Source organism: Notechis scutatus, chromosome 1 (genome assembly GCF_049901735.1).
Source record: "Notechis scutatus isolate UNSWTSFEM ecotype Mainland chromosome 1, rNotScu1.2, whole genome shotgun sequence".
NCBI classification, from domain to species: domain Eukaryota; kingdom Metazoa; phylum Chordata; class Lepidosauria; order Squamata; family Elapidae; genus Notechis; species Notechis scutatus.
This window is the reverse complement of record NC_142009.1, coordinates 132,896,661-132,912,489: the sequence shown is the minus strand read 5'-3', so window position 1 is coordinate 132,912,489 and position 15,829 is coordinate 132,896,661. Positions and strand designations below refer to the sequence as shown.

At 40.1% G+C, this 15,829-nt stretch overlaps 1 long non-coding RNA gene across 1 annotated transcript; it reads left to right on the top strand.

Annotated features, from left to right (window-relative positions):
* Positions 1-231: 231 nt before the first annotated feature.
* Positions 232-3,284, top strand: LOC148132996 (uncharacterized). The gene is made up of 3 exons (XR_015747027.1): positions 232-327; positions 792-1,075; positions 3,065-3,284. It is a non-coding gene; the product is annotated as an uncharacterized LOC148132996 (long non-coding RNA).
* The last annotated feature ends 12,545 nt before the right edge of the window (positions 3,285-15,829 follow it).

The following is a 15,829-nucleotide window of genomic DNA, read 5'->3' as shown; positions in this document are numbered from 1 at the left end:
ACTAGGCCGAAAGATAACCAATGACCCAATTCCTTTAATGATGGGCCTGGCAAATGAGATAGGATGACTGCAACTGTCTGGGAATGTAGAGTTGTCCTGTTCCTATTGTTTGTGTACTACCTGAATTCTTTCTTCTAACCAATCTGAGATGCAAACACCATAGCTAGGAAAACAGATTGCACATCACATGCCGAGGGAAGATGATACTTGGAAACTTTCAGTCACAGCAAGGAAAAGTGCAGCCTTTTCCCTGAGCTTTATTTCTTGAGTCTGTTTCAAAATCTTGTCAGACGCCCAAGTGTTTGTTTTCATGCTCCAGATTCTCAGGTAAGACTGTTTTTGTTTGTTCTGACATGCTGCAGCAACACAAACAGGATGCTTTTGTTTACGCTAACATTATATTGTGTGTCTTTAAATAATCTGGAAATATTTTGATTTCTCTCCCATCACTTTATGTTGCTCCTCTAAGAGAAGGATGGTTCGCAAACAAGGTGTGACACCTATGGTGGATAAAGTAGAAAACATAGAAACATAGAAAACTGAGTGCAGAAAAAGGGGTCTTTTTGAGCCTGCCCTTGGAAGGTTTTTTGTTTGTTTTTGTTTTCTTTTAATTTATTTATTATTTAATTTTCATTTAACGGAAGTGATACAATCTAGGGGCACCATATACTTTTGAGCTGGCCGTGGGAAATAAGGCAGTCAGGAATAATAACAGTCCAGCTTTGTTTTGCATGTAGAAAGTTATCTTTAAGTGCATATGATAGAATAGTATGTTCAACCTTTCTTGACAGTGGGACATCTTCGTCTGCCTTTTATTTCTGTTGTTCTGGTGGCAAAATTGTGACTCAGTTGCAAAGCTCCTGATGACCATTAGACCACTAGAAGACACAAAGGATCAAGTTAGAGAGAGATCTTCATTGAGAAAATCCACCTGCTAAGAGTAACTAAGTAGCTCTGTAACTAAGAGTTAATATTGACTTGATGGCATCTACTCAGCAGTGAGATCCTGTTTTCTATTTTTCTTTGAGCAAAGTCCATATTTTTAAAACTACAAAATTATCTCAGGAAGGTGAAGGTAAGTCAAATAACTATCTTACCTCTTGTTCTTTGCTCTCTGCCACTTTACTTCTAGATTTAGTCTTTTCAAAAAAATGCATGGAAGATTGGGACATCATATATTTCACCCAAACTGGATTAAGAAATTCATCCTGGAGATAGTAATATTGATCTCTCTTGTATGCTTCTATCTTGAATGACCATCTGTTGAAACTGATTTTGGGTCTTTTAATATGAAATGTTGCTGCCATTTTGAAATGCAGAAGTAGCACTCTTTTCAATGATTATTTTTTTTCAGATATGACTTCTACAGCTGCTTAAAATTATATTGTAATTCTAATTTTAAGAGGCTGACATCGTGTGCTTTGCAACCTTTCCCTCTTAAATCTCTACAGATTGACATGTTGAAACTGATATGAAGATTCAAGCAGAAATTCAGGCTATGATAATTAGCTTGATTTTATCCCCCTCCTGCCAAAAATTGTTTTCGACTCTAAAGTCTGTACACGTTGTCCAGCCAGATTGCTATTTTTCAAAATAATTTTCTGATGTTTTTCTTTTTTCTTTTTCCTTCTCCATTCTGATTGATTAATGGCATGGCTGCTTGCTAGTATAGTTTGCCTTTGAGACATGTTTTAAAAACTCTTTCCTGGTGGAGCAGAACTCTGTCCCTGTACCCTTCACTTCAATCACTATATGCTGAAAACTTATTATTTATAGTGTCTTCATCTTTTCTACTAACTTCTCGTATTGGTATTTTATAATTATATTACTTTGTTGTTTGTATATACACTGAGAGCTGATGTACCTGAGACAAATTCCTTGTTTATCCAATCACACCTGGCCAATAAAGAATTCTATTCTCCTCTCCTCTCCTCTCCTCTTCTCTCATTCTATTCTATTCTATTCTATTCTATTCTATTCTATTCTATTCTATTCTATTCTATTCTATTCTATTCTATTCTATTCTATTCTATTCTATTCTATTCTATTCTATTCTATTCCTATTCCTATTCCTATTCCTATTCCTATTCCTATTCCTATTCCTATTCCTATTCCTATCCCTATTCTGTTATTAGAACCCACATTTTAACCAAAGCCTCCTACCCCTAAAAGGATTGACTTTGCGGACATTTTTCCTCCTCCATAAATTCCTCTTAGTTAATCTTTTGCTAACACTTGCTCAATCTATTGTGAGTTTGGATAACTGCACAGGAGTAATGGAAAAGTTATAAGCAGTTAACTAAGATAGACTTGATGCCAGGGACACTGAAAAGTTTAGCAAACTTCTGGACATTAAGAAAGCAAGTGGAAAAGAAGATATACACCTTACAATGATGGATTTGGAAAGAAAGGAACTAATCTAAGATTCTACACAAAATAAATTAGTCATTGATTTTCTGAGATGATGATCAGCAACCAGAAATTCAGATACTCTGGACATGCCATGTAAGTGAATAAAGAACTAGAATGTCTACAGAGATTCTCAGTCATCCAGGTCATGGTTGTCCCAAAGGTGCTTTTTCAGTTACCTTTTGTGACAAAAAACTATAAATTTTTTACTATGGCTAGCAAGAGTGAGTAAAGTAGAAGAAGCAAAAGGCAATGACAAAGACAGTTGGACAGGACCAAAGAGATTACTGAATCACCAGGTCTTTGGAAAACCTATGGATTATTTACAAATTATCACCATGGCAAATCAAGATGGCACTTATTTGATAGCAGAAGATAGGCCTGATACACAGGATCCTAATACATGAAATAATTATTTATAACACAATTCTTTGTGTGCCTGCTCCAAGTATTGTTAAACAGTGTTCCCTCCAAAATAAAATCTATGGTTCTCTGCATTTAATCTACGAAGTGATCAGTTTATTATATGTATGTAAAGTGTGCATGGGTATAGAACAATAAACATGAAAGTCCCTGAGTGATTGGTGGTTTCACTGACACCAATTTTAAGGTTTTTTGGCAACAATATAAACACCATTTATTATTGTCTTCCCAGTCTATCCGACAGCCCTGGAATTTCTTGGTGATCTCCCTTCCAAGTACTAACCAGTTCTGATCCTGCAATTCTTATCTTTTAGAATGCCATCAAAGTCAGCTGGGTACTCAAGAAAACTCCCCATTCTTCTCTTGACTTTGAAGATGCGTTCAGACCTTGAACTGACACCCTTCCCAAATGGCTCTTAAAAGAAAGCAGAGATCTGTGAACTTTGGATTATTCTGTGAACATTTAGAATAATTTTCTAAAAGGAAAAAAAAAGCCCTATTTTTTTTCTCTTTTTAGCAAAGTAACTTTGTTAAGTTATTCCTGTACCTTCTGCATTTTCATTGTTTACACATAAAATCCGCCACTGGCTTTTACTGGAAAACTTTGTGGTTTTTTTTTTTTGTTGAAAACATCTTATGGGCCTTAGGGTCTTTTTCTCCCCCTTAAGTTTGCCCCATGGGGAAACTTTATTGCAAAAATCTGAACTGAAGCTATGAGAGAATGCAGGATGCTGAGATAGATATGGAACATCAACCTGCAGCCTTACTGAAGAATGGAGGACTTTGCATCTTGAATATTCAAAACTGCCTTCATCTTATCTCCATTATACCTCAAATTAGGGCCTGTCATTAGCAAAACATAGATTTGCATCCATAAGTGCAAATGGGACTTCTAGGGCAGATGTCTTCCAACCCTGGCAGAGATCTCTCCTACTGTTAGATGGAGCTTTTTAAAACTTATTATCTCTAGTCAGACCAGAGGAATGGTATTCTCTTCTTAATGGCTGTATTTATTTTGTTTGCATACTGCTTATTAGAAAAGTGATTGAGAAGCACATGTGATAGTTACTACAGAGAGTAACTAATGTATAATTGCAACAAACTGGAGACTTAATTGGAGCAGATTTACCCAGGGCTACTAGGGCTGCAAAACTTACATGAATCACCAAAGGGTAGAAAAATAGGCTTTGCTCTATCTCTAGGTTTCTACCTAAAGATCTGGCTTCTTGTACCTCAGATCTGAAAATCCTAGATTTATCTAATTTGTGATCTCTAGATGTACTTGATTGCAATATCCATAATATTCCTAACAAAAATAAAGGCAGGTACAGTCCAGTGAATCTGCAAGGGACCAGACCTTACACTGGAATAATTAGTAGAATGATTAGAATAATGAGAGGAGGTGTGCTTTGAGCTCCTGCAAACGTGGCTATAAAACACATTAAAAAAAAAAAAACTTCAGTCTGTCTTCCCGAGATCGAATCAGAGAAGATCAACTGCTGACTCGAAGCGAAGTTGAGGATCCTCAGATTATCCCTCTGTGGAGTACCCTCCCTGGAGTATATATTCCCTCTTGCTACTACACTGCTTGGAAGACCTAATTTACTTACTGGCAGACAGGTGATTTAACAGCCTGACATAGTGAGACTTATTGCATTTCTCCATACAAGCAAGAACTCATAAACAAGGCTTAACACCGGCAATAAGTAATACAGGAAAGAAAGAAATATTTGCAAGGGAACGTAATGAGTGCATGATTCTCATTCCTGAGGTATTTTAAATGGGAGAAGTAAGGGGCAGCCTTATGGGTACAGATTTGGAGACAGACAAAAATGGTTGGGATCCTTGTCTTCCCGAGGCAAGTATCTGACCTCACCATATGCAGCAGACACCCCCCCCCCCCAAAAATAACTAGCCCTATTTTAGTCTCTGACAATAAGATACTTGGGACTAACTACCTCAAGAACAGTGACTTTCCAAACTCTGTATTCCCCAGAGCCAGAGATGCCAGGGTATAATTTTGCCTCTGAATTGGTTGAACTACCTGATCTTGAACCTTCGGAAACCTATCACAATTTTGTCATGCTCATAATATCCTGGAAGCTTATAACAACAGAGCCAACTCCCTTGAGATTAATTCACTATCACTTCCCACTGGGCTGCAACTACTAACATCTGATTTATGTCTAATTTGTAACACATTGAAAAGACAAGAAACCAGAAGCAGTATTCAGCAGGTTCTGACCAGTTCTGGAGAACCGGTAGCAGAAATTTTGAGTAGTTCAGAGAATCGGCAAATACCACCTCTGACTGGAGATTTTACAATATCCTTCCCCTGCCATGTCCACCAAGCCACGCCCACAGAACCAGTGGTAAAATTTTTTGAATCCCACCACTGCAAGAAACCAACACTAACAATCTTTCCAGCAGCTGGAAGAGCAAAATATCTGGCTGAGTAAGAAGACTTTTTGACTACTCTTTCAAAACCAGCCCTAATGATGATTATTCTTCAGAAGCAATCCGCCAGGAAAATGAGATGCAGACCCTAAAGTAGGCCTGAAGGATTCTAAGCTTAACACCAGTGCTGAAATGCTTAACTACTGAACCAATAACACAGGGAAATTAGATACAAAGCTGAAGAATGTAAGTGCTAAGGTCACCAAATAACCTAGAACAAGTGGTAAAATAATTTTAGAAAGCTTTGCCCAGCAATTGAGAGATATGAAATGGAAGAACGTAAAGAAAAACCAGAAAACTGGCATGAAGCTTCTTAAGAAAGGCAGGAATAAAAGGAAATAAATGAAAGTAATCTTGCACAACAACTCTGAAGTGAAAATCAAGAGATGGACAGTGACAGGCTACCTGCTTGAATAGGCATATACCACTTCCTTTGGAGGATTTTAATGCAGGTGCAAATGTAATTCTCAGCACCTCAAGATTAAATAGGAAACGGTTTGTACAAATCTTGGTATCTTGACCTCATTTTGTAAAATTGGCATATATAAATGATGCCAAAACCTAAAGGTCACTAGCTCAGGAGGAACAGAAGCTGTACTTCTGTGTTGGTCTCTACCATCCATTTCAGACCAGGATGATCAAAGAAGACCTTATGGAAGAAAGTCCTACCATAGCTGTCATAAAATCTGGGAAAATGGTGGGGTGCAAAGGGTAAGTAGAACATCTTTTCAGGAAATCAAGACTGCCCAGCCACAAGAGAGCCAGAAGATGAGCAATTGGGTGATATTTTCATTCCCATTTCACTACTAATTGATTGATATGCTGTACATAACTGATAATATACACATCTATAATTTTAACCTAATAATTACCATAGGATACATTGATCCCCCAATAGTTTAGAGATCAATATTGCAAAGGTATAAAATATAAGATCACGTGAAGTGTTAATACCACTTTATAATGCCTTGATAAGACCACACTTGGAATACTGCATCCAGTTTTGGCTGTCACAAGGTAAGAAAGATGTTGAGACTCTGGAAAGTGTGCAGAGAAGAGCAACAAAGATGATTAGGGGACTGGAGGCTAAAACACATGAAGAACAGTTTCTGGAATTGGGTATATCTAGTTTAATGAAAAAAAAGTCTGGCAGGGGACATGTTCCAATATCTCAGGGGCTGCCACAAAGAAGAGGGAGTCAAGCTATTCTCCAAAGCACCTGAGGGCAGGACAAGAAGCAATGGGTAGAAACTAATCAAGGAGAGAAGCAGCCTTAGAACTAAGGAGAAATTTCCTGACAATTAGAGCAATTAATCAGTGGATCGACTTGCCTCCAGAAGTTGTGAACGCTCCAAACACTGGAAGATTTTAAGAAGAAATTGGACAACCATTTGTCTGAAATGGTATAGGGTTTCCTGCCAGAGCAGTGGGTTGGACTAGAAGAGCTCTGAGGTCCCTTCCAACTCTGTTATTCTGTTATTCTTCTAAAGCAGGGGTGTCAAACTCACGTTGTCATGGTGGCGTTATGTAACGTATTAGGACTTCCCCCCCCTTTGCTAAATTGGGCGTGGATGTGGCCAGCGTGTGACACATCTGGCCCGCAGGCCGGGAGTTTGACAGCCCTGTTCTAAAGCATAATCTCAAAGACTCTTTGTGTGGAATGGTAAAATCTAAGACCTATACTTGCCAAGCAAAACAGCAAGCGGCATTATGTTCCAGTATAAAGGATTTTGCTCAACGTAGCCAACTCAGAAGGCTTTATCAGACCTAGTCTGGAACACTGCTGGCGGTAAAGCACAGATTATAGATACTTATTCTTCTAAATAATTATGTGCCCATGACATTGTATGCCTACAGAGGCATGGGTCTGTGAACAACAAAGAGGTTTAATATATTTGCCAGAATTTAGAACCTGCTTTATTCCAGCAGTCAAAAGGAGAGAAAAAAAAGATTCTATGGGATCTCCGCCAGTTGGCTTGTCCATTTTAGGAAATTGGAAATGGAATATAGACTGCAAGCAAATCAAATTAGTCTTCTCCTCTCACCTGTTACTGGTGAAGCTATGGGTTGAAAACAATATTTTTTTTAAAAAAATATTAATATTTATCTCCAACATCCCCCCTCCCCAAAAGAATGGTAATATTCACATAGTGTGAAAGAAACAGGAAACAACGGAAAGAATCAATGCTGCAGAGCAATTCGCACATGAAAAAAGAGAATATTTGAATCTTTGCAGCTTAGAAAAAAGTAGTTAAAATATAATATGCATGAAATATGGAAAGTGGAATAAAAGGGTTTTTTCTCTGCCCCAAAGTTCTACAAATCAAGGTCATCCAATAGGAGATTCAGCCAAGAAAGAACAAATAACCTTATCTATGCAGAACAGTTAACCAGTTGAAAATGTACCCATTAATATGGATGGCTTTAAAAGAAGATTTGACAAAATCCAGGGGTAATAAATCTACCCTAGTTATTGCCAAATGTATCTGATAGAAACCACAAAGAAACTATATCCGTCATGATGCCATTGTGCAGATGACACGAAATATGGAATTTGCACCTGTGGCACAAAGATGTAAATTATGTTTAGTATGCAATATGCATCATTTGCATGAAGGTATCATGATCTACATTTGCACTCATTTGGTTATCTTATAGGTGCTCATGATGATCATTATACTTCCCCTCCAGGAACCAAGGTTGTAACATCTGAATGCCAGTATTGAGGAACATGGGTGGACATATCCTATCACATTTATAGTCTGCTTCTGCACTTCCCAATGGCATCTAATTGGTCACACTGGAATATGGAATAACAGAATAACAAAGTTGGAAGGGACCTTTTGCTCAGGCAGGAAACCCTATACAATTTCACACAAATGATTGTCCAATCTCTTCTTTAAAAACTTCCAGTTTTGGAGCATCCACAATTTCTGAAGGCAAGTCATTCCACTGATATTTTTTTTCTAGCTGTGAGGAAATTGCAGGAAATAGGTGGACTTTGGTTCAGGTTGTGGGGTTCTTGGTTTGTTGTGCAACAACCACACATTGTATTTGTAAATTTGGATAATCAGAAATCACAGAAACTCTTTGCTTAGCTCTTCCAGAGTGTATAACCCACTAACAAGTGAGATTGTCTCATCCCCTAGACAAGTGTTTTGACAAAACATAAGAGAGACTATATAGTTGCAGTCAAATCTATGGCTTAGTGAGCAAATATTGTTTCTCAACTTTCAAAAGATAACTGATAAAAAAATGTCAGTAACTTGAATGATACAGCAAGCAAGCCAACAAAAAAATCCACCAAGTGTGTCAAAGCCTTTGGAAAGACCAAAAATGGATTTTTTAGAACCTTCTAATATAATATACAAATATTACATTAATAATATTTGCACGGAACACTATTTAGCAAAACCATGCCAAGGCAGATTGAAGAGAAGAAATCCCTTTTGGTCAAAATGAAGATGTTAATGTTGATAATGACAATGATGATTCCAATGACAAAGTCCTCTTTTCCACACAACTCTAATCGGTGGATAAAATAAAAATGCACAGAATCTCTTGCAATTTGTTTCCCCGTTTCCGAAAGTGTGCACAGGCTCCCAACTTGAAAGGGCTAGAAATGTTTAAAACGAGCATTTGTAGTCTATCAGCAAAAAAAACAAAACAATAAGTTTTCCCATGTCAGAAATGTTAGGCCATAAATTCTTCCTTGGCTTGATTACAGGCGCTCTAAGTATTGACTTTCAATTGATACTTTTGGATCTGAGCTCTTGAATGTTCTGATTCTGAGTTTCTTTATCCCATCTTCAGCAAAATGGATTGATTGTGGGGGGGGTGAAGCCAACCTCACTGCACTGTCTCTGGGCCTCAGATGTTATATTGATGGGATCTTAATGTCTGGCACAATCTTAGAGGAATATAAAAATCTGATTTGGTCTGCTGGCCATTTCTCTTCCCACTTTGGACTGCTGAGGGAACATCTGGGAGGGCACTGCAGCCATTAATCTACATTCCAAACTTTTTTGGGGGGGGGCAAGACTATCCAGTTCTCTTTGTATCTGCTGATTGTGTCGATTGGCCTGTTGTTCCATTCATAAATTAACTGCATATCCCATCTTATATTTTTCTTTCCTAGACATGGCATTCTCTTTTCCCGACTTATGACAAGAACATAAATGTCATTATTTCATTGTAAAGTGTTAGGTATGTATGTTGCTGTTTTAAGGTTGCCTTTTGAATGTTCCCTTTTGTCATGTACATTGGTTTTTTTGTGGTTTTTTTGGCAGCAGAAGACTCAGAGCTTAGTTTCCTAGTTTCTAGTCTGATTATTTATTATTTATCTTGTATGTCAGGAGACCCAGGGGCCTTCCTGAATCTTGATCCTGGAATAGGAGATTGAGATGAGACCGTAGTCACAATCCACCCCTTATATTTTCTACCTTGAAAGAGCTGCTACCCATCTTGCTGCTGTGCCTTATGGAGAAATAAGCCCATTGTGGACTTTGGGGCTTATTTCAGTGGTGGGATTCAATTTTTTTTTACTACCGGTTCTGTGGGCGTGGCCTGGTGGGCCTGGCAGGGGAAGGATACTGTAAAATCTCCAGTCAGAGGTGACGTTTGCTGGTTCTCCGAACTACTCAAAATTTCTGCTACTGGTTCACCAGAACTAGTCAGAACCTGCTGAATACCACCTCTGGCTTATTTGGTGACTGCTACAGGTTGCTTAAAATGAACCCATTATGAAGTATTGAGAGACATATATGACTTCTATGCTGGGATATGTGTGGGGTTTCTAATACATTATTTTATTTTATTTTATTTTATTTTATTTTATTTTATTTTATTATTTTATTTTATTTTATTTTATTTTTATTTTATTTTATTTTATTTTATTTTATTTTATTTTATTTTATTTTATTTTATTTTATTTTATTTTATTTTATTTTATTTTATTTTATTTTATTTTATTTTATTTTTATTTATTTATCTATCTATCTATCTATCTATCTATCTATCTATCTATCTATCTATCTATCTATCTATCTATCTATCTATTTATATATTGCCTTCATTATTTTTATAAATAACCCAAGAAGATGAATTTACCTGATACTCATCCCAAAGGAGAAGCACGAAGCTTCTTGGATGAGAAGCGAAATGTCTTCAAAGAAAAACAAGAAAGTCCAGTTGCCTCTTGAAAAAGCACCTTTGGGTCACCTATGACCTGGACGACTGAGAATCTCCATAGAAGATATACCTAATACTCTGCACAACAATATCTTCCGCAAGGTAGATTGGGCTGAGAGAGTGTGAGGAGCCCAAAGTTGCTCTGCTGGTTTCCATGGCTAAGGCGGGCTAAAACTTTGATTTCCTTGGGATTGGCCCAAAGCCACCCAACTGGCTTTCATGGTAAGGCGGGACTAGAACCAGGGATGGGCTTCAAAAATTTTATCAATGGGTTCTCTGACTGGTTGCTGGGTGGGTGTGGCCATGGTGGGGTGGCCTAGTTGGCCTCCTGCACCACAGAGGGGGGGGCATTTTTGCTCTCCCTAGGCTCCCGAGGCTTTCCTCAAGCCTCTGGGAGAATGAAAATTACCTCCCTGGGCTGTGGAGGCTCTCTGGAAGCCAGAAATGGGCCCATTTCTGGCCTTCTTGAACTTCCAGGAGGCCTGTTTTTCGCTTTCCCCAAGCCTCTGTGCATGCCCTGCACTGACCTGCATCTAAAACGGGCCATGTGGAGACTCCTGGGAGGGTCAGGGCAGAGTGGGCAGGGCCAGCCAGGAGTGGGATGTGAGGAATCTTAGCTAGAGGTTCTCCCAAACTCCTGCGAACCCCCAGCAGCCCCACCCCTGACTAGGACTCACAATCTCCTAGTTTCTAGTCTGATGTCTTCACTACCAGACCAACAGGCTTTCTCTATGTAGCTAAAGTATCAAAGCATGAATTTGGTCTTGGTTTTTTAAACTGTAAAGACCTCCCTGTTTTGATGGAGCTTTTGAGAAGGTTTGTGCTGTATCTGCTAATAGGCTCTTTGTCGTTCCCCTCTGATGGCATCAAGATCATGTCTTCCTGGCATTGTCTTTCTCTCGTCTTCATCTCATCACTGAGCCACTTTTAAATTGTCCTTAATCCACTTTTAGGTAGTGGTATCTGTTTGCAACAGACAGGAAAGAGGATTGCAATCCAAAATGCTTTAACTAGGTCTCATATGAGTAACCAAAAATAATAGGAAAGTGTGGCGTGCATATCATTTTATTGAAACCACTTCACTAATCTGAAGTCTTGGGAATATTTCTGTCTCTCTTTTTTATAACTACCCTGGCTTCCCCAAAAAGCAACTCTGTGTCCCGGCAAAGCCTCTTTTATTAAATGAATGTGAGATTATTGCATTCACATTCAGCCAATGGCCTGGCAAACAGTCTTGCAAAGGTATAATTATTACCTCAAACCTTATCTATCTTGGAAAGCTGCCCAGTAAATATTTCCACACACAGTGATGACAGGGAAGGGCTGGGCCCAGAGTGTCTAGGTTACACAGACAGATCTTCACAAGATTGGAATGAACGAGCAAACAAACAAACGAATAAATTGTTTCCTGCAAAAGCCCCCTCCCTTTTGCTCCTCTTTTAATCCTTATGGGAGGGGCCATTCATCGTCCGTCTGTGGCCTTACTTCCATGTTGACTCTGAGTTTTTAATTGTTTCTTCCTTTTGGCAGCTCTGCACATGCACAGGCTGGGAACCAGTTCCAGAAGCTCCCTCGCCTCACTGCTGTCCGAGCCCGAAGGCAGCTGATGACTGCCAGCCTGCCCTGGCCCCATTTCTGCCTCTGATGCAGAGCCCTCGTCTGAGCCTTCCTCAGCCTCCAGGACTGGCCCAGTTTCTTCCCCAACCTCCTCATTGTACGACTCTGCTGCCAGGTCCATCAGCCGCTGGTGGGCCACAACATGAACTCTCATAAACAATAGAACAAGCAGCAGAAGGAAAAGGTACACATGCATTAGAATGATGGAAGCACATTGAATAAATACATGTTTTCTGTGTTCTAATATAAAGTGCAGGGATCACAAGAAGCAGGGGTGGTACAGAAAGGAGGAGATAGCTAAGTGCCTTTGCTGTCCACTCTTATTGTGAGATGCTCATACTCAACATGTACTCTTCAACAGAACTACATCCACATGGAAGTAAGTAAGTGGGGGTACCCCAAGGTTCCATTTTAGGCTCAGTACACTTCAATAGCTTCATAAACAATCTAGACCAGGGAACAGAAGGAGAAGTTATCTTTGCAGAAGACTAAGCTGGCAGGAATGGCCAACACCCCAAAAGACAAACTCAAGATCCAAAAATATATTGACAGACTTGAACACTGGGCCCTATCTAACAAAATAAAATTCAACGTAGATAAAAATAAGGTTTTACACTTAGGTAAGAAAAACCAACTGTAAAGATACAGACTAGATCAGTGGTCCCCAACCTTTTTTGTACCAGGGACCAGTTTCAAGCACAAACACTTTTTCAAGGACTGGGGGAAGAATCAGAGTTTGGTGGTTTGCTTGCAGACGTTTCATTACCTGACTAGGTAACATCTGATGTTGTTACCTAGTCGGGTAATAAAACGCCTGCCAGCAAACCACCAAGTTCAGGGAGCCCTGCCTCCCTCAGCCCCATCCCTCAGGTGTCTCCCTCCCTCAGGTGTCTCCCTCCTCCCTCAGGTGTCTGCCTCGTTCCTCTCTCAGTCGCTCTCTCGCTGCTCCACCAGCCCAGGAAGAAACTGCTTCAAAGAAGCCGGGAAGGGGTGGCTTTTCCTGTCGCCGCAGCTCCTCCGGCGCCCGTTACCCCCACCCGCACGCCCGCGCGCGCTTCAATCCACAGTGCTCCGTTCTGCCTGCCTGCCTGCCTTCTTCGTTTCTGGTGAGAATAATAACTATTCGCCTCTTTTTATCAGCCGAACCTGCTCCGAAACGAAGAAGGCAGGAAGACAGGCAGAATGGAGCACTGTGGATTGAACTGGCGCGCGGGCGGGCGGGTGGGGGTGACCGGGCGCCGGAGGAGCTGCGCTGACAGGAAAAGCCACCCTGCCGGCTTCTTTGAAGCAGTTTCTTCCTGGGCTGGTGGAGCAGCGAGAGAGCGACTGAGAGAGGAACGAGGCGGGAGGAAACCGAAGCCGCTGAGCGAGAGAGCAGGACAGGCTTTGGTTGCTTCCTCCCTCCCCTTCTTTCATTTGTGTCCTTGATCCCCGATCCCAGCAGCATTCACCGAAGGCGAAGAAAGCCGCCATTTTTTTAATGTTTTTTTCTTTGCGGCCTGGTACAGAGTGCTCAACGGACCGGTACCGGTCCGCGGCCCGGTGGTTGAGGACCCCTGGACTAGATGACACTTGGCTTAATGCCAGTAACTGTAAGAAGGATATTGGAGTCCTAGTGGACACTCATTTAAATATGAGCCACCCGTGTGTGGCAGCAGTCAAAAAAGCCAATGCAATCCTAGGTTGCACTAATAGAGGGATAGAATCAAGATCATGTGAAGTTCTAGTGCTGCTTTACAAAGCCTTAGTAAGGCCACAATTGGAATACTACAGCATATCCAGTTCTGGTCACAACAATAGAAAAAAGATGTTGAGATTCTGGAAAGAATGCAGAGAAAAGCAACAAGAATGATTTGGGGGCTGGAGGTAAAACATACAAACAATGGTTACAGGATTTGGATAGGTCCAGTCCAATGAAAAGTAGGATTAGGGGAGACATGGTAGTGTTCCAATATTTGAGGGGCTCCTACAAAGACAAGGGGGTCAAACTATTTTCCAAAGCACCAACATGCAAGACAAGAAACAATGGATAGAAACTAACCAAGGAGAGAAGCAACCTAAAACTAAGGAGAAAATGCCTAACAGTTAAAGCAATCAACCAATGGATCAGCTTGCCTTTAGAAGGTGTGGGTGCTCCATCACTGGAGGCTTTCAAAAGAGACTGGACAACCATTTGTCTGAGATGATAAAGGGTTTCCTGCTTAAACAGGGGATTGAACTAGAAGACTTCCAAGGTCCCTTCCAACTCTATTCTTCTATGTTCCCCTTACTTACTTACAGAAACACATTTGCAGATATGGCTAAGTGGATATCTTTGTTTCAGTTTTACATATGTGCCTCTATAAATATATTTTATCCATTTTAAGATTGAGATATCTGTTTTCAAATGCAATTGGTTCTTAAAGGCAATGGGGTTGAATTCATATTTTGAGATACATTTTGACACTTTTTTGTGTGTGTGTGGAGAAAGGCATTGGAATGCTTGGGAATCAAAAGTTCTAAACCCACATTAGTTTGGGAGAAGTAATTCAAGTTAGTAAATACCAGAAATGATAAAGATCCCATTCTTTAACCTCCCAAAGTGAAACTGGCTGGGGAGAAATCACTATCACTGCCCTTTAAATCTCGTCCTTCTTCCCCAGGGGACTGGATTAGACCTGCTTCGAAAAATGCCAGTTTATCATTGTCCCACGTGGATGGATCAATCTGAACTGCCTTAAAAATATTATATTTCACATTTGACCCAGAAAAGAACTGCCAGTGATCAAAGGGCAAAATCCCCCTTTAGTAAGTCCACAAAAAATTCCAGAGGACAAAACCTATTTCTCGGGGTGCATTTTGTTATTAGGGGCTTTGCACAATGTGAAAAGAAAGACCACAGGCGATCCTAGAACAGATTTGATAGCTCCAGGGGACCCAAAATGGAATCACTCACTGAAGGAGGAGCCGAGTCTAAATAGTTTGCAGATTATTATTTATAGTATAGCAATTATATGCCTTGTCCTTGGCTGAAGCACTGCCGTTTGCATCAGCCATGTCTGCTCCCTAAATTTACTGATCTCATTAGAAGATAACAGTGACAAAGACAGCTCATAATACTTTTGAGAAATGTCAAACCATTAGCGGGTCATTGTCAAAGTTATAACATGTTCTTTTAAGCTGCTTAGGAAACTGGTGGCAGTCTATGATACGGAGATTAACCCGCATCAGAAGCGGATGTAGCCGAATGGTTAATATTCAGCACGACTCCCAAAGCACAGAGCTGCCAAGCAAAATATCCAATCAGGTGATAAAACTTAGACACATTAAATGTACACATGAAAAACAACAAACCAAAATCCACCCAGCCAAGACAGGATTCCCAATTCTCTTTCCCCTCACCCCCAGTTTTTTTTAAAAAAATCTTGTTATCTTCCAAGATGGGAGGAATAACAGATTTTGTCATCATTGCTCTGAAATTTAAACCATATGCTAGAATTGCAATGAGGCATTGGATATTTGCAGCTTGCTCCACACAGAGCTGCTCTTGAAGTTCAGGCAGAGACTGATCTGGGTTTGCTCATGTGAGACCCCTGTTTATGCTGGTTTATGACTGTGTTGGAAGAAATGCCCATCTCGTTCAGGGAGAAAAGATACTGGAAACATGGAGGCTGATTAGAAAGATGGTTTAATGATGAAGCAGAACCACATGGGTTCTAGATAGCTGACCACATGGAATTGAGAGTGAGGGTTT